The sequence below is a fragment of the Chrysemys picta genome, chromosome 4, assembly GCF_011386835.1.
Source record: "Chrysemys picta bellii isolate R12L10 chromosome 4, ASM1138683v2, whole genome shotgun sequence".
NCBI classification, from domain to species: domain Eukaryota; kingdom Metazoa; phylum Chordata; order Testudines; family Emydidae; genus Chrysemys; species Chrysemys picta.
This window is the reverse complement of record NC_088794.1, coordinates 127,589,090-127,607,258: the sequence shown is the minus strand read 5'-3', so window position 1 is coordinate 127,607,258 and position 18,169 is coordinate 127,589,090. Positions and strand designations below refer to the sequence as shown.

Here is an 18,169-nt window from a genome sequence, read left to right as displayed (position 1 = left end):
TGGGGGTGAGGTCTCGGAGAGGAGGCAGGGCAGGGGCAGAGCCCAGGGGAAGGGGCAGGGCAGAGGTCGGGGAAAGAGTGTTTGGTTTTGTGTGATTAGAAAGTTGGCAATCCTAGTGATGGGTGGAATACCCTGTCCTCTCATTATTTATTCTAGATAATGCCACAAGATGAACCTAATAGAGTTTACTTTCCTGTGGGTTTCACTATAGAAAAAGATAATAGACAACAGCAATGTGCAGGAACAGCCCTTTCGGTAGGCATATCCTCCTGTAGTTCTTCCCTGGTACCTATTAACTTTTCTTTAGAGGAACTTTTTCCCAACGTGCCCTTCTAGCCCTTTAAATTTAGCAGAGATAAGCAGCTGTAGCCCCAACGTAGCCATTTTGGAGCTGGCTTATTGCTGTATCTTCCATAGCAGGTAAGTGCTGTTCATAACTCTTGTTATGTTTTCCTTTGTTTTTCCCCTCTCTTATTTCTAAGGAGATTTTGCATGCCCACAGTTGTACCCCCCCCCCCTCTTTATGTTCCCAATTGCTTTGGTTTGTTCTTTCTCACAAATTCTGCTCTTCTGTGAATAAAACAGTTCAGTGGGTTGCTGCTTTTATCCACGAGTCACAGGTGGAAGATTGAGGGGAATTAATAAAGAAACCAGGCAGCAGGTTTAGCAGGGTGACCCAGGCAGCATACACTGACTTCTCAGATTCAGAATGTGTACAGTGCTTGTGTAGGAAAATATATATTGTGGTGTATCTAGGTCTGAAACTGAGATGGCTTTGTTTTCAGGGCATAACAGCTTTCAGTATGTCTGTCTAAAGGGACAGAGGTCATTATGTTTTCATCATGTGGTGCTATCTGTTATTGAGGAGAGACGCTATGCTCTCACATAAACCATATTTTGGTTCTTATCTCCTTATTATAATATTTAAGTCATCTAGACTGAAAGTTACACTTTTTACAAACACAAAGAGCAACCCTCATGCCCCTACGTGTGAATTATTTTAAAAGCTTTTTTCTATTTTAGATTTTCTTTTTTATTCATTGGCATTTTTCTACCTAATTCTTTATCCTTTTACATTCCTAAAGAAAAATTACCTCACATCTTTGTTTCCTATGCTTCCAGCTAGTTGCTTCTGAAATGGGAACACCAGCAAAGGTGACTGTTACTACTTTTCAGATTACATAAGGATACCCCTGTCACAGCTGTTAGCCATATGATCAGTCTTTGTTTGGCGAAGCCCTTTTTGGTTTCATTGTGTAAAACTGCACTCACCCAAAACCTGCTCTCATGCTGTTATGTGTTCATATAAAAATGATATTTTTGTTATGAATGAAGCATAGATGTTGCAAAAGAGTTTTAAAAAAGGACTATGGCCAAAAATGTTTTCCTCTTTTTCTGGGTTGTGCTGGTTATAATATGAGTGGTTTACATCTTTCAACTCTTTAAATGATTGAACTAAACAGGAAAATATACATTGAATTTTAAATGTTCATTAGGGGAAGAAAAGATGGTCTTGAGTTTAAAGAGTGCCAGGGGATCTGGGTTCTGGTGCCGGTTACTAACCTCTTCATACCTCTGTTTGCCCACCTGTAAAAGGCCAATAGTAATATCTGTTGCACAGGAGGTATTGTGAGGCTTAGTCCTCTTTCTGTTTGTAAATCGCCTTGAGATCCTCAGAGTGATATCCCTGGAAGTGCAAAGTGGTGGTGGTGGCGGTGGTGTTAATTTTTCCTGGCTTTTGTAGCTCTTTTGAAGAGGTGGCTTTTGGCTGGTCTGAAAATTCTATGACTCTATAAAGGTGGTGGTGGTGAACCCGAAATGAGTGTGTTCTACCATTAAGAAGGCTGTTGCAATGTCAAACTCTTTTTTATTTTAAATGCTTCCATGTCCTCCTTGGAAGAACAATTTTAGGAGCTGTATTGGCAGTAATGATGAAATAAAACATGCCATCACTTATTCAGATTGGCATGGGTATGAGAATGCCTGCCCTTGGTATCCAATGGCATCCATGTAGGCATTTAGTGCCTGTCACAGAAGCTCACATGCTGTTGACTATGTCACTGGGCAGCATTTTGTGTGGCTGATAAGGTAGCAGCCAGTGGTTAAGGTGTCTGTGGATCGGCAGACAAATGGCATAGTGAATATACCATGGTCGTTCTCTTCTCTTCCGAGATAGGAAGGAATTACTTCTACACGTCAGCATGGGGGGGAATGAAAGCAATAAGTCAATTGCTGAATGCAGGTCTCTGGGCTTGTAATAAAAGTGGCTGTGCTACCATCCCCAAGCCCTTCTCACAGTCAGTGCAGAGGGGAAATCCATGTGAAGAATATATAAGAAAATATAAAGGAGAAATATGTAAGGAGTTAAGTCCTGAAGGCCCTCTATTTGTAGAACTCTTATTGACTTAAATTGGAGATTTGTGCATGGAGGGACTGAAGAATCGGGCCCCAGGATTGTGTGTATTAAGGGGAGAAAAAAAGAATTCATTTAAAAATAAAACTTACTGCAGGCTGATGAGATTCTATTACATCTGGATTGATTTTTCTCCTTAGCGAATAGGCCAACCCTGTATCACTAAGTCCTGGTCATGGCTGACTTGGACAAACCTAAAAACCTTTGACAGGGTTTGTATCTCTCTTTCTCTAAAATCATGACAAAAGGAAAGTATTTATTACCAGAAAGGCTGCACCCCCAGGCCAGAACTAGTCATCTTTGATTTGACTTCTAACTGAAGTTGCTGAATTAAATGCAGTTTAGTTTTTATCTATTTGTATGGAAGGTTTCCAGATAAAACAACTGTTTTAGTGACCTTTGCACTTGTATCATGTTAATTAGGTTTGAAAACTCATATATTGTTTTCATAAGGCTATTACATTTTCTGTAATTCAATTAAGCAAAAAATAAGGATGCACGGCAATAATATTTATTATTAATACCAGATTCGAAAGGCTTACAACATGTGAAATTGAAGGTTAGGGCCTTGAAGACAGCCTCAACTTCAAAACAATGTCAAATAGCCCAGGCTTTCAGCAAGTCGTTACTACAGACATTTAAAGAAAAGCATTGATAGAGTGAAAAATAGCCCCACTGAGCAAGATGGGCTTCTGGTTCCATTTCAGACTGGGTAGTTTCTGAGGCTCTTACTACTGTGTTCTTATTCAGACAATAAAATTAACTGCAGAAAATCTCTAGGGATCTAATACTGTCCTGTGTAGCACAGGTGTGCTTGCGTCAGGGAAAGGGAGGGCTATGAAAATGGCTCAGGGGAACTTCTTTCTTTATCCACCGGCATACCAACTGAGAAATCGGTCAAGATTTCTGCCTTGCATACAAGAGACTATTATGTGGGGCACTAGCAAGGGTATCAAAGACCCCAAGATGATGGGATCTGTCATCTTGGGGACATGATCAGACCACCTCGCATGGATGCTACAGCATGCGTTATGGGGGAGACAAGCTATTCCTTTTAAAGAAATCTCAACATGTGTCCTGATGTCCTTAGGTTATCCTGCATTGTGCTGGCAAAACAGCACTGGCAACTTGCTAGTGGCTGGTGTCACTCCTTCATCCCTTGTAAGAATAGCACCAGGTGCAAGATTTTGCCTTAGGGCTGTATTTAAAATGTACTTCGATTAAAATAGACTCTAGTTTTGTGTAGCTCTGACTACACTAAGATCAGAGTTAGAATAGCTAATGCTGCATTTGAAAACCAATGATAGGTGCTGCTCTTGGTTGTGCTTTACAGCTTTTCAAATGTGGTTGAAGCTATAATATATGAAGATATACCTATTTGGAAGGGACCCTGAAAGGTCATTGAATCAAGCCCCCTGCCTTCACTAGCAGGACCAAGTACTGATTTTTCCCCAGATCCCTAAGTGGCCCCCTCAAGGATTGAACTCACAACCCTGGGTTTAGCAGGGTAAGGCACAAACCACTGAACTGTTCCTCTGCCGGCTAGCAAAACTACCACGTGGTTTTAGTATCCCATGTGAACAGGGCTGTGGTGTCTTAGACCTAGGGGTAGTGTGGCCATCATGCTAACAGAAACTCTGCTATAGACTACCCATCTACCACGGTATCAGAATGTGGTAGCAACATGGTCTGTAATTGTGTTGGCTAGGAAACAAAACAAAAAAATTATCCAGGCTTACCAGTTTGCCCATTGTTAAGGTACAGAGTTAAAATAAATAATCCTTCCAAGAAAATAATTGCAACAGTTATTCCAGTTTTTGACCATGTAATAAACAATGATTCTGAAGCAGCAAGGGCAGCTAATTGTGTCTTGGGTATGCTACAGTAAAAGTGGATTCAGCATGCTTTTCAAGCAGAACGTTCTGAAGTAGGTCTAGTGCATGCACATCAATCAGCCAGAACTAATCTAATGGTAAACATATACTGTAAAATCAGAACCACCACTTGGATCCTCTTAACTTTAATTAAAAACCTACGAGAGATTTTTAAACATTGAATGAGATTAATTATCAAATGCACTTCATGTAACAATGTTGTTTGTAATCTTGAGCCATGCCCTTTAAGACTGTGCGTGAGTATCCATAACAGAACAGTTCTGCAGGCTTGTGCAATTGTTTCATGAACTGTTGCTGATGATGTTATTTTGCAAAGAAAGGATATTATTTTTAACTGCTTGTATAAAGATGGTTTTACTACTCTTGAGTGCAGGTGGCTGGTCAAAATGCATTTTACAGAGTATGCTTCTCTATGCATTTACCACTGGATTCTGATCACAGCCACCCCACCCTCCCCACCACCACCACCATCATCATCATGTGTGTAGGATAAAAATTGTAAATAGCAGTTACATTTTAAGGCATAGTATCAGCCCCTAAGCACAGTAACTAATCCAGGATATTGCTGTCCTGCAAAAGGCATGTCTATGAGCCTGAGCTTGAAGATTCACATAAAGGACCAGGGTTTTATTATGATTATTGACTACCCCAGTCTCTAAGGTTCACCTCAAAGTCACTTTCTTATCCCCCTCTTTGAGGTCCCCCAACCCTCCTTGCAAAATCTCTTCCCACATTCTCTGCTCCCCCTCCAAGGTCCCATGGTACACCAATGGTATTGGCCAGAGGCATTCTGCCTGCAGATAGGGAGTACAGTAGGCAGAATGCCTTCGGGAGCCCTGCGGGAGTATACACTGAGGAGCAGTGCTCTGACTTTCCATGTAAAGATGCAGCTTGTTCTCTCCTCATCATCATGCAGTCCAGGCTTCACTGCTGCAGGTCGTGTGCACTCCATACCCTGTGCGGGTGCCTGCTCTAGGGAATGTGTTTTTCATGTCCTCTTCTCCCACTGTCCCGTGCACAGGGGCAAGCCATGCAACCTCCAGCACGTCCAAGGCCACCCATTGCTAATTATACCTAAGCAGCAACAAATGGAGCAACCATGTTCTTTGTTTTCATGTCCTTAATAAAACTGAAAATATCTCAGTGATGTTTTCTTTCAATTCAAAACTTCCCATATGGCCACAGCAGATCTTTACAGGTTTCCTAATAAAAACAATCAATGACCTCGCTTTGCTGCCTTTACGTGGGTTATCACAAGTCTCTCTTTGCAGTTAATTTTTTGACAGGGGATGGCACTTTGGATCTCTTTTTGGTATGGGGATGGTGTATAAATGAGTAGGCTTTTGGGTGCATCCTAAGCATCAACTGCTGGCAAAGGTCGACGAGAGCAATTTTTCACTCAACATAGCCCATTACGTTTTCCATATGCTGGATTTTATGATTATAGGGGTTTTGATTTTGTGCTTGCATCTTGCATTTTACATAATAATTAGTTTGTGTCTGAAAACTGGATGATACATGAGAAGCAGCAGCAGCACCGCCACCCAGAAAGTAGGGCAGCAACAGCATGAGTTTTGGAGACAGTCTATGAGAGCGCTCTTTTATTTTCTTTCAGGGCAGCAACCTTGGGTTGCATTTGCTGCCTCACAGTTAGTACCTATGTACAGGATGCACAATGTAGATATATCTTGGATTGTGTCCTCTTGCTTTTTGGAAGAAAGTATTTCCTAAAGTGATATGAAGTGAAGGATCTGGTTGAATTATTCATTGCAAATACATGATGTGATGAATGTCCTTTATGTCTTACTGAAAATCATTAACCGAGAGATTCTGGCCCAGATCATGGGCTGTGCTGTACCAGCTTTGCACCTCACTGTCACCACAAAGTGGATTTTAAGCCAGCCATACAAGGATCATTCAAGTACAAGGGATGCTTGGATAGAACCGCCTTTGTGGCTCCTATGTCACAAACTTTTTCTGCAGCTGTTGGAGGGGGTGTGGGCTGGGAGTTCTTGCACCCTGAGGATCCCCAGCTCCATTAATGATCCCTTAGGGCTACTGGCATTGGGCATAATTTGAAATGACCCTAAGGTTTTGGCCGATTTAATTTTGCAGTTATTCTCTATTCATTATTGTCTAGTTCATGCAAACTAATTTCAGCCTCTAGGCTGTTCACAAACTGCTCACTTGTGTGTGTTGTTCATGACATGTAAATGGCTATCCTAGGTCACATGATATTATTTCTCCCCAATTGGGTGGCAAACAGGAGAATGCCAAATAACAATACTCTTGTGCATAGTTACAAGTATTTGACTGTGTGACTCTCTTTCCCCAGTGATGACAGGTGAAGGGATGGTAAAATTGCACCAGAGCCAACACCCTCTCATCAGCCATTGTTCAGCAACACATTTTGGATGCTAGAGGGATAAAATATTCAGCAGAAGAGAGAAATCCTTTTATGATGTGCCAAAGATAGGAGACCTGTTCCCTGTAGGTGTGGGTAAAAATCCAAAAGAACAAAAATTGGTTCTTGAATTCCTTCTGGGTTCTCTCTCCCGCTCCCTCCCTGACCCATTTAGCATGTAGTTAAGAATGACTTTAAACAAATGCTTCTAAAAGGAAGTAGGCAGTCTAACTGTTTGCCTGAGGATCCATAGGGCATATGATAGTGACAGGTTTAAAAAAACTTATTTTCCACATGCCAGGACCAAGATTCGAAAATTCTGGAAGCCCCCATGTGCTTTTTGAAAGCCTGGTAAGGCATCAGAATTATATGAACAGTAAGCTCTTCAAAACCATGAAACCTTAGATAGATGCATTTATTGTACAGCGTTTTGTTTGTTTGATTGCAAATGAGTATCTAGAACAGTTTTCATTTTGGTGCATATCAAATTAGGTAACAAAATATAATCTACTGAAAATCACTTGGGGTCAAATTCTCTCTCCAGATGCATGCACACATTTCCCATTAACTGTAGTACATCATCTGGCCCCCTGTCATCACTGTCCATTCTTAGCAACATGGACACTGTGTGTGTGCGCCCCTAGGGCAATGCTTCTTAAAATCATGCATAGGACATGACAAGTATATTACTGATCTTGGGTTTGCTTTCTTTTCTTTTCCTCTCACCTATGGCAGATCCTTTGCAGTGGCTGGGGGCGGTTTGCAGGTGAGTGAGAGAATGGAATCCTCCCTTCCTCAAAGCCTCTGAGTGGCTAGAGAACTGCTCACAGGCCATTACTGCAACCACAGCACTGCAGCCTCCTCAGCTGTGTGTCTTTCTTGACCAAGTGGGAAGGGTTTGACTGGTGGGTCATCCACTGGCCATGGCACTTTACCTCCCCTAACCTGCTACAATCCCTGGAGCTCTCCTTAGCACCACATAGGGTGGAGATCTTGCAAAGTTCAGTCACTCACTGCACAGAGAGTGAGGACCCCAAGTGTGGTGGTCGAGGTGAATTCACAGCCTTCTACTGCCTTTACTTAGGCTGTGAATTCTTATGAAGACTTAACTCAGTGGGTAACCCATGAAAATTGGAAGCACCTCACAGACTGTTCATGCTAACCAGCACTAAATATTTGCACCCATTTCATGGTGCTAAATAGCAAAAATGGGAGAGATCTGCATATAGACTGTTGGTGAGTAAAGAACTCCAAGCTCTGGTTTAAGTATTTGTGGATGGATATGCAATAAATTCATGATTAGCTGAACTGCTTGGTCAATGCCAAATGTGTTGAGATAATCAGTCAGTGGAACCCAGGATGTGTCAAAAAGGGAAGTTCACATAACTGGGTTTCTACTGTGTGTCTTCATTACTAGCTTAGCAATGATTCATTGATCACCTATCACTGTATATCTTTGCAAGCATATAAATAAGTTATATTCCATCTGGAGATGGTCCATGCACCTAAGTACCTATACATGACCCTGGATCTATCTCTATAATGAACTTCAAGTTCTGGGGGGGTTATTTTAGATCTGAAATCTGTGTCTGAATTTTCTGGCTTGGACCATCTGTAATTATAATGAGTTGGCAAAAACAATGCTATCATATTAGTCTGTTTTCCTCCCAATATCCATGTTTAGACATAAACAACCCCTATTTTGGAGTAAAACTACCTTTGTTTCAGAGGAATATCAACTCTCCAGACATATGATAAACCATAGTGTGTTAGGAGGTGGAGAATATGAATACATACCACTCATCTATTATATGTAAAACCAGTTTGCGGCCAGCTGTTTTAAATGCAACTCATTCCTATTTAGTATCTTGATGGGATTTGCTAAATCCATCTGTTCTAAAGATGTATTGTGTTAAGCATAAAATAAAACACCAAAGCAAGCACCAGCTGCAGTTATTAATGAGTAGATAGGCTGCTGAAACCCACTTACTCTAGCTTACTAGACACTTTTTGATAAAGAAAGACTATTACAATATATTTAAGGAAGGAGAACAAGCCATTGTGTCTCCTGACATACCGCCAAGCAACCCTGATGATCACAGTTGGTGGTCTGGACTGTATTGGGGCAAAACTCCCTTTGACTTTAGTGGCAGCATGGCCTGAGTAAATCAGGACCACAGGATCTGGCCCCATGCAGAGAATGGTAGTGCGTAAAACTAATTATCCACCTATTGAGGATTTCTTCATCCCTCCTCTAACTTGTAGAGAACCTAAGTAATTGCTGCATTCCCAGTAACACATAGATTGGGGCTTTGGGATTAGAATACATGCTTGAGAAGCTAATACTAAGTGTAAACATCTCTGGTGTTCCTGTTAAGCACATTCCTACCAATAAGTTAACTAATTACTCTACTAAAGCCTTACTAAAAGATTTAAATTCTTGTTTAGGGGAGTTCTAGTAGATTTCAATAGTTTCTGACTTGCTGTGACATGCTTCAGAATGTTCATTTATATACAGTTTGATTTCTTTTGAAGATTGTCAACTTTAGTTACTAAAAGAGGAGAGCATTTCATATGGGGGAAGGGGGAAGCAATATATTAGAAACATGAGTAGGTGCCCCAGCTTGTCCATCAGTCTTGGCATCATTTTATTTATACATTTTTCTAAAGGATTAGGAGTAATCAGTTCCAGAGGATGTGCTTGGGAGCATTGGCAGCGCATCTACTTTCTTGGCAATCATTCTGAATATTTTATACAGTTTCATATCGTCTGGCGTAGTACTGAGCACTGGCAAGTTTGACGTAAACAGTGTTAACATTTTAATTTCTACGGCAGCAATTGCTTCTTTATTGTGCTGTGAGTTACATGACAGGGTGGAGCAACTCAACTCAGAGGGAATGCTCACTGGAGGAAAGGGCTGCAGGATCAAGCCTCTTGGGGCCTGACCCAACAAGATGTCCAGCCCCTCATGTTGGTGCGGAAACACCCAATCTCACTGCCTTCTTTGGGAATGGAGAGTACTCCACTCCTCATAGGATGAGACCTTGTATTGTCAGATATTAGAGAGGGGGTGGTCTCCCAGTGATATATATTCAGCGCACACACATTCACACCCTTGTGCTACTGAGCAGGTGAGTTAATCAGGAAAAATGTTATGATTAATGGCAACTAAAATGTTTCAGGCACAAATTCCCTCCTCCCACCTACAGTACAGATGGCTCAAACCTTCAGTCAGATTTGCACCCCACTGATTTCAGTGGGGCTACATGTCACAGCAAGTGTTTGGCTCCAAGGGTGGAGGAACAAGCATCTGGCTTCATGTATCCAATGACTGGATCAGGATCCTAGTTGACTGACTTGTCGTTTAAATCTCAACTAGAAAGGGGACTCCTCGGCTGGGAATAGTTGCCTGAATTGTATTGCATGTGCATACATATATCTAAACTGATATATTCTGAAAGCACACAGGGCCTGATTCTCTTCTTACTTACTTTGGTTTTACACTGGTGTAAATCTACTGACTTCAGTGGAATTGCTCTTGATTTATACTGGGGTGAGGAAGAGGAATGAGTCAGGAGATTCATGTAGTAATAGAATACAAATAATAATTAAAAATCCATAGAGTAGGTGAAATAGGAGTATTACCTGGATGGGATCCCATGGAAAGTATAAAATTAATAAAAGAGAAATCCATGTTCCTTTAGGACTGATCTAGTATTACTGACAAAAACAGCAAGTAAATGTTGGGATGTCAGTAAATGGTTTTCACAAATAATTAGCCAAGTGACATCGTTTAATAAAGTCTAGGTAACATTTATGTTTCTTTTTACAGAAATAATTGTTTCTTAATGGGGCATTTGCCTAAAGTAACTTTAATGTTGATTGAAATAATGTAATTTTCATATCTACAATGTTGTAGAGGGGAGTATGTCTATTTCATTTATGTTTGTTGAAACTTAATCTACAGGAAAAAGATTTTATAACAGAATTGGAGGTTAAATTTCATTTGCTGATTTAATAAAAACTAACAGGATGGATTTGGGGATATTTCATTAATCTTTCTTTCCTTTCAGTGAAAAGGAAATTAAGTTCAATCTAGTTCAAACTATGTTTCACTATTATACAATAGACTGCCAATGTCCATTTTCTCTCTGGCAAGTTAAAACCTAATTAGTCACAGAAAATTCTTCCCTGATCCTGTCACTGCTAGGCAGGAAAAGACTGAGCTGCAAACAAAAGATTCAGATGCACTAGATGCTTTGCTGTGGCTCTCTGTTAATGTCCATGCTTTTCTACCTAACATGCAGACACATAACTCAAAGCAATGTACTGGAATTTGCATACAGGGATGTTACAGATGCCAACTGTCTTTTTAACATAATGCAAACTTCAAAACTAAGATTGGTGCAAAGATAGACAATTATTGATCTTGTATCATTTCAATCATCTTTAAAAAACTAAAACAAATAGTTGGTTATAGTTTTTATATATCGGGCCGGATTATCTGCTGGGTCCATCTGGGCTAGGTGGATGGGGATTGGGGGCACAAAAGATTGTGGCTGGTTGCAGCTCCCTGCAACGCCTCTAAGAGGCCATCCCGCAGCTGCGCATGCTCTGCCCATGCCCCCTTTCTGCTGTTGATATGTGCCCTATGTCCAGGGCTGCAGCGGGGCTGGTGCGGGAGCTGGCTTGCCAATCCACAACAGGGGAGATCCAGGTGCTTTCTGCTTCATTTGGGCCATGAGTTTGAGAATCTGGCCCTCTTTATGTATGCGTCTTTAGTTCATGTTTTCAAACTTCTAAAACTTTTTTTAAAATAAGCTATTTAGTGATAAAAATAACTTGTAAGAAACACCATATCTGGCGCCCTCTTATGTAGAAAAGCATGGGTTCTTTCAGCAGTTCTGATTACACCTAATAAAAAAATAATTAACTATAAAAATACTTGCTCAGTTTTAGTCCTGGCTTTATTCTAGTGATTTCACTAGTTACACCATGGGTGAATTTGGCCCACCCTAGCCAAAGCTCACTCTGGATTTCCAGTTATAATTCACAGTGCTGAATTTTGATACTAGACTTATACGTTGCTCTCTATGGGCATGTCTACACTGGAAAAAAAAAGTGTTCTTAACATGGGTTAGCTAATGTGGGTTAAAATAGTAGTGAAGACAGTAACTTGGCTTTGAACTCGGGTTAGTTGCTGGAGTTAAAGTCTATAGGGTACTCAAGCTCCTAACCCAAATTCAAAGCTGAGTAGCCATGTCTGAACTGCTATTTGAAGAGTTAGCTAACCAGAGTTAAGAACTCACCTTTTCACAGTGTAGACAGACCCTGAACGTAAACTAAATTTCAAGTATCTGATGTTTTTTTCATGGCATAAGATGACCCATCAGATGTGATAGGGAAGTATTTTCCCTCTGTATACTGTATACCATATGGTGTACGGGCATAGTTGACTCAAGTTTATTTTGTAGAGGAGGTCTTCATTCCTCTCTGACCTTTACATATCCAGTACAGGTCATAGGCAGAGTCAAAGCATCAAATTAGCCAGAGTAGTCATGATCTAGTCCAGTTTGTATTTTGTCTGGGATTTTCAAAGAAGCCTAAGGGAGACGGACACCTAATTCATGTAGGCCCCTTTTAACATCCCAGCCTTTACGTTTAATAACTTCACGAGGGCTCCACTGTATTTAGGCATAAGTCCTTTTGTCTGTGATGTGACCCAAAAGCAAAGAGTACACACAGTAATTCTAGTCCTTTATGGAATTCAATAGTAAACTATAAACCTTGGGGGAACACTAGAATCCAAATCCATTTCTGTTCTGAGGCTGTATTTGTGGATGCTCTAGAGTTCCAAGAAGAGTTCTGAATCTCTGAACCTCTCGGAAGGAGAGGGCCTTAGGAATTCTACCAGTTAACATTCCCCATTGATGTTTGATCCATATGTCCTTTCAAAGGCTCTCCTAACCGTGGTTGTTCAGAAGTGTCACCTCCTAGTAATGGCAGATGACAATACAGATATGTTGCACAGCATTATTATTAGGGCTGCAAAGCATTATTATTAGGGCTGTGCAAATCCTGGAGGGTGCATTTTATGAAGACTTCTGAAATCTGAATCCCACCGTGTGGTTTTGTAGGGTTTGGAAGCCAACCAATCCTTTCAGTTTTTAGAGGTTAGAGCTGGATGAACTTGAATCTCCAAAGGGACCCTTGAATGGACCCCCTTTACATCTACATCTTTTGCTTTTCTTGCTTCAACGTGCCCATGCCCCCCTGCTGACTTCTCTTGAATGTCTTCTGGGGGGACTTGGGACTGGTTTTGGGAGAGGAAAGGTTGCTGTGGAATAAAGAGCAGTTATCTCTGTGGTGTTCCCTCTGGCAAGGGAAATTCACTGACTTCACAGATGTGTTTTTACAACCCCCGTCCATGTGCCCTGAACTCCCACAATCATTGACTGAATGAGGCATGGGTATCAAGCCCCTGTCTTGGAGACAAATAACTACTCAGATACCATCTACCTTCGAGCTATGCTTTAAGGTGCAATGACTTAGCCAGCTCTGAAACAGCTTCTGCATTTTGATGCTTGCTTGTGGTGAGACACTACTAGGTAGAAGAACCAGCCATTGGTCTTGAGAAGGGAATTCAATCCATTTCTGGTTATGACTCATAAAGCTCTGAATGGCCTGAGACCCAGTCACCTGAGAAACACTCTCTCTCCATCCCAGTGTGTCCCATCATGACAGTGAAGATAGGTTGGGGTACTTCAGCTGTCATTTCCTAGGAGAGAGCTCTGTAGGACCGGTGGCCTCAGAGTTACAAACAGTTCAGTATACTGAATTGGCTCATTTACAATGCTAACCTATTGAAATGGACAAATGACCTGTTATAGTGGACAGATGAAAATAAAATAATCAATTGAACTTGTACATTGCAACAAATCAAGCATTCATTATGTTGTTAATCTGCTACTGCAAAGGAGAATTTTAAATTGATATGTCACAGCTTTGTTTGACTGCTAAAGAACATACTACTGTGGAAGGTACTAGCATTCCAGCCTTTTCCTATATTTGATTATAACTGATAGCAATCAAAGCAATTTTACTGCCAATGATAATAATGCTAGAAGCCGCCTAATTTAATAGCATGTGCGTTAGATCTTGTTTATACCATTCCGCTATTGTTGATGACTTTGAATGTAATTACAATACATCTTTACAATGAAAACATAAATTAAATACCTAATATTTTAGTACCATGGCTTCATTGCTAAAAAATGTTCAGGCTACACAAGCACATTCTTCTACAACTGGGTTTGAAAATAACTTTTCCATGGAGCACCATTTTCTTTGTCTTTCTTTTTTTCTGTCTTTCTTTCAACAGTTGTTTCAACATTCTGAGAAATGACATTCTTAAAATGGATCGCTTAATCTTCCCAATGCATATGAAGGGGGAAAAAACCCTCAATAGTTTAAAAATAAATGGTATGCAAGTAACATTATAGCTGGCCACCAGTAATTAAATAGCCTCTGGAAAAATAAATCCAAATTATTTTAAACAATCATCTCCAAATCCTGCATGCCTTACCCATATGAGTTGTCTTATTGGGCCATATTATACTCTCAATTATGCTAGTGTAAATCCAACCTAACACCACTGACTTTAACAGAGTTACTCCAGATTTACACCGATGTAAGAGCTGAATTCTATTACTATTATGTGCATTTTACCACTGACTTGAATTGGATTGGATCATAGCAGGACAGCAGAATTTGGCCCACTTACTGCACAATTAATAAGTTATGCTTTGCTTACAGTTATATCTGTCTGTCTTTTAGAATCTTTTGCGAGCCTATCACCATGGTAACAGTGCTGTCGCTTTCCTTGCAAATTCTAATCCTTCAAAGGTTAATTTCCCCCAATTTTTATTCATAAATTGTTAATTTTAAATGGATAACAAAGGAAAACAGTAAAACGTACCCTTTCTAATGGCAAAGTGCTTTGCTGTTGCAATTAATCCTGGGATAGGTAAGTGATAGTATAAACTTCTTACAGAAGTGGAAACTGAGTCACAGAGTCTCTGTGGCTATGAGTATGTCACTTAACAAGAAAATGTCAGAGCTAGGAGTAGAGTTGAGTGCTCAAACTGTTAGAACAGGCTGCCTCTCCTGGCAAGAAGAAAGCATTGGGCTTTAAAATGGTAGATGTACCTTAAAGGTTCAGAGAATGTGATCAGATAAGTATCTAAAAGTTTGGATGTGATTTCTCTGCAGGATGTAAATCCCCAGGTACAGGAATTTTGAGAGACTTTCTACTTACTGGTTTTAAAGTCAGAAATGTTGCAGGAAGACCACTTCTATCTTAGAATTTAAGCTTCCTGTTGTGGCCCAAATCCAATCAATGCAGAGGCATATGAAAACTGAACACAGGCCACAGGTTATTGACTCTCTCTCTTCCTCTCCTTCCCTCCACCCCCAATCTCAAAAGTTTGGATTTAGTTTAACTGGATTTCTTGGGGAAATTTTGGAATGGTTCATATTACAATGATCTGGCTAGTGTGCAGAAGTACTACAGACGTCTACTGACTAGACTTAGAAGTGCTTGGTTGTGTGCTATATGCCCTACATTGCCGACAGCTAAAGTACATTCTTGTTTAGCTCAAGTGTTAGGGAAGTGCTCTTGGAGCAAAAGGCATTGGGTTCTATTCCCAGAACTGCCATGAAGTTTTCCAGTGGATTACAGCAGCAGTATCATGATAACCATGAGGTATTGGGCATAGATTGTTCACAATGTTTATCTGGATTGATTTGCCAACCTCTAGTCAAGACATGAACTTTAGATCTATACTTTAAAAACATTCATGATCTTATTAGCATCCCATGAGTCTCTCTAAAAATTTGCAAGGGTGCAAGAAGTGGAATCAGACAAATTATGTATCTGTGATTAGGTGCCTAGAAATGCTAGAGACTTCTGGGCTTCTTTAACAGTGAAAACTCTTTTCTATGCTGAGTGAGAGAGAACCTAATTTTGCACTCTCACAACCAGTTCTTACTCAGTCAACTATTCCCGTCAGGATGACTCATGTGAGTAAGGGTGACTCACATGAGAAAGTGTTGCAAACAGGTACCCCATCTGTGTTAGTCTCAGAATGCCCCATTAGACATTCCTGAGGTTTATTTTCAAAGGCTACTGCCAAATTAAGTAAAAGAATCAGTCTTCTCACTCTAGAGTGAATTACCTCTCTCCTTTAATAGACTTTGGGCTAAAGACAAAAAGAATTGTGTATTTATTTCCAGGATTATTAAATTACATATATAATATACTTCCTGAGCATTACTAGAGTTTATAACTGAATTCATCCCTACCATGCTCTGGTTACGTCTAATGAGGATAATTATTACATGGCTTAACTATAATTCTGTATTGATTCTTTTGCGCATGAAAAGCTTTTGTTGGCACGCATCAGTGGAATACCTCAACAAAAGGCATCTTTAACTTGTGTAAACATTGATAGTTCAAGGTCTCACCCTAACCTGCTTTCAGGCTAAGAACTTTCCCCTCAATCGAGTTAATATAGCAAAAATGATATAAGGATGGGATTAGATACTGGCTTACACCACATGGAAAAAATGAAAGTTGGACAGGAAAAAATGCAGTTAATTCCATCCTGTCAGCAGTGGATATTAAAGATTATTAGCTGGCACACTCAATTATGTGTGAATCACAATAGTGGTACTGTTAAATTTTTATTTAATTTTACAGAGGCAGGTAAAACTCAGCACAGATTTGGTATCATCTGCTGTGATTGTTTGTTGCTTGCAGTGATTTGAGGTTATAGCAAGTGCCTGACAACTTCAGAGAAAACATCTCCACTGATTAAAAAGGCCTCTTCTTTTAGAAACACATGGATATTTTTTAGCTTTGTCAATATGTAGCAATAAGTAACTTGGTCACACACACAGTTTGAGATAGCATTTCATCAGGAGGTAACCAATAGCCCTATTTAGTTATTATTTATCATTAGTGATGGACTGGCAAGTATTTGTAGCAATGCTCTCTCTGGGATAGTGCCAGAACTACTTAACACTGTGTGTCACAGACCCTATAATGCTAACAACTAGCAGAGATTCTCTTTTAGCTCAAGTGATAGGAATTTGTGCTTTTGGAGTAAAAGAATCTGTGTTCTGTACTTGTTCTGTTCTTCTGGCCATGCAGTTTTGAGTGTCGGTGGTATGTAGATGGCCATTAATTTGTTACATTAATATTAATGACTAGCAAAGCACCCACACTGTGGTAGGCAGTTGATAGGTACCTAGGATTAAAAGCCATGCCTCAAAGAACTTCCAGTCTGTCCTGCAAACTGATCTGCATAGAGCCCCATTGGCTCTGTCCAGGCATAAGGGTCCAGCCATGTGGATTAGTTTGCATTACTGGGGCCCACACTATGCTAATAGCAGCCAAAGAGGAAAGAGGTGTAATAGCCAAGAAACTGAATTGTTTGACCTGTATCTTATTGGTTCTAAGGATTATTTTTAAAGAAATCGAACATTTTTAATAAAGTAACACTAGCCTTTAGCTTTGTAAGTAATTTTTTATTGTTGTTTTGGTAGAGTCTAAGGCCAGAGAGGCAGTGGCGTAGCTAGGAGTGGAAACGTGGGTGGGCTCCGACTTTCAGGTGGATGGGCAATGACAGACACTGCTAGCTCAGCTTTTCCCCCGACGCGACACCCTCCTCCTAGACCTGGTCCGAAGGGACTCCCAGCAATGTACAAACACCCCGTTTAATCAGGGCAGTGGCCAGAACTCCTGGTGCATGCAAGCAATGATAATCATCGTCCTCTCCTCCCCCTCACCTATCTGCAAATAACTACAGCTGCGGGCTCTTTGCATATGGCCCATATGCAACTCCCTGCCCGGCGTCAGGAGTGAGGAACGGTGCTCGTACCCTGGGGAACCTGCAGCCCACCTGCCCCTTGGAAACCCGTACCTACCTGCTCTAGGGAGCATTCCCTGCCAGCTGCCTTTCAGTGATCCTGACCCATTCCCTCCTCAGAATCCTCCTCTGCTTTGCAGAGACCCCTGGGATTGCAGGGCCTGTGGGATCCAGAGACCCCTTGTCCCGTGTCCAGGTACTTAGAGAACTCCAAAGCCCATCTCCTATTGGATCCAGATTGCCTCACGCCCATGCCTGCAGGCTCTGAGGAGCCCTGGGCTCCCAGGTTGTGGTGCTGCCAGATCCCCTGCCGCTTACCTGCTTTGGGGGGCTGCACCCGCAGGGCTGTGGAGTGCTCGGAGACCCAGCGCAGGGTGGTGGTGGCCAGCTCGGCAGGGGGTCTCTGCAGGGCACCGTCCCCGCTGGCGGCAGTGGGGGCCCAGGCAGGGCACACAGGGAGTCTGGGAGGAGGTTGTCCAGGCTCTCATTGGCTTGCTGCCAGTGCAGCGCCACCTGCGCGGCCAT

The 18,169-nt window shown here is 41.2% G+C and overlaps 1 protein-coding gene across 1 annotated transcript in view; it reads left to right on the top strand.

Annotated features, from left to right (window-relative positions):
- The first annotated feature begins 242 nt into the window (after positions 1-242).
- LOC101931719 (alpha-1-antitrypsin-like) overlaps positions 243-18,169 on the top strand; it is a 191,957-nt gene continuing 174,030 nt past the window's right edge. The window contains exon 1 of the mRNA XM_065593537.1: positions 243-420. The gene's annotated coding sequence lies outside the window, so the exon portion shown is untranslated. The remainder of the gene's footprint in view (positions 421-18,169) is intronic.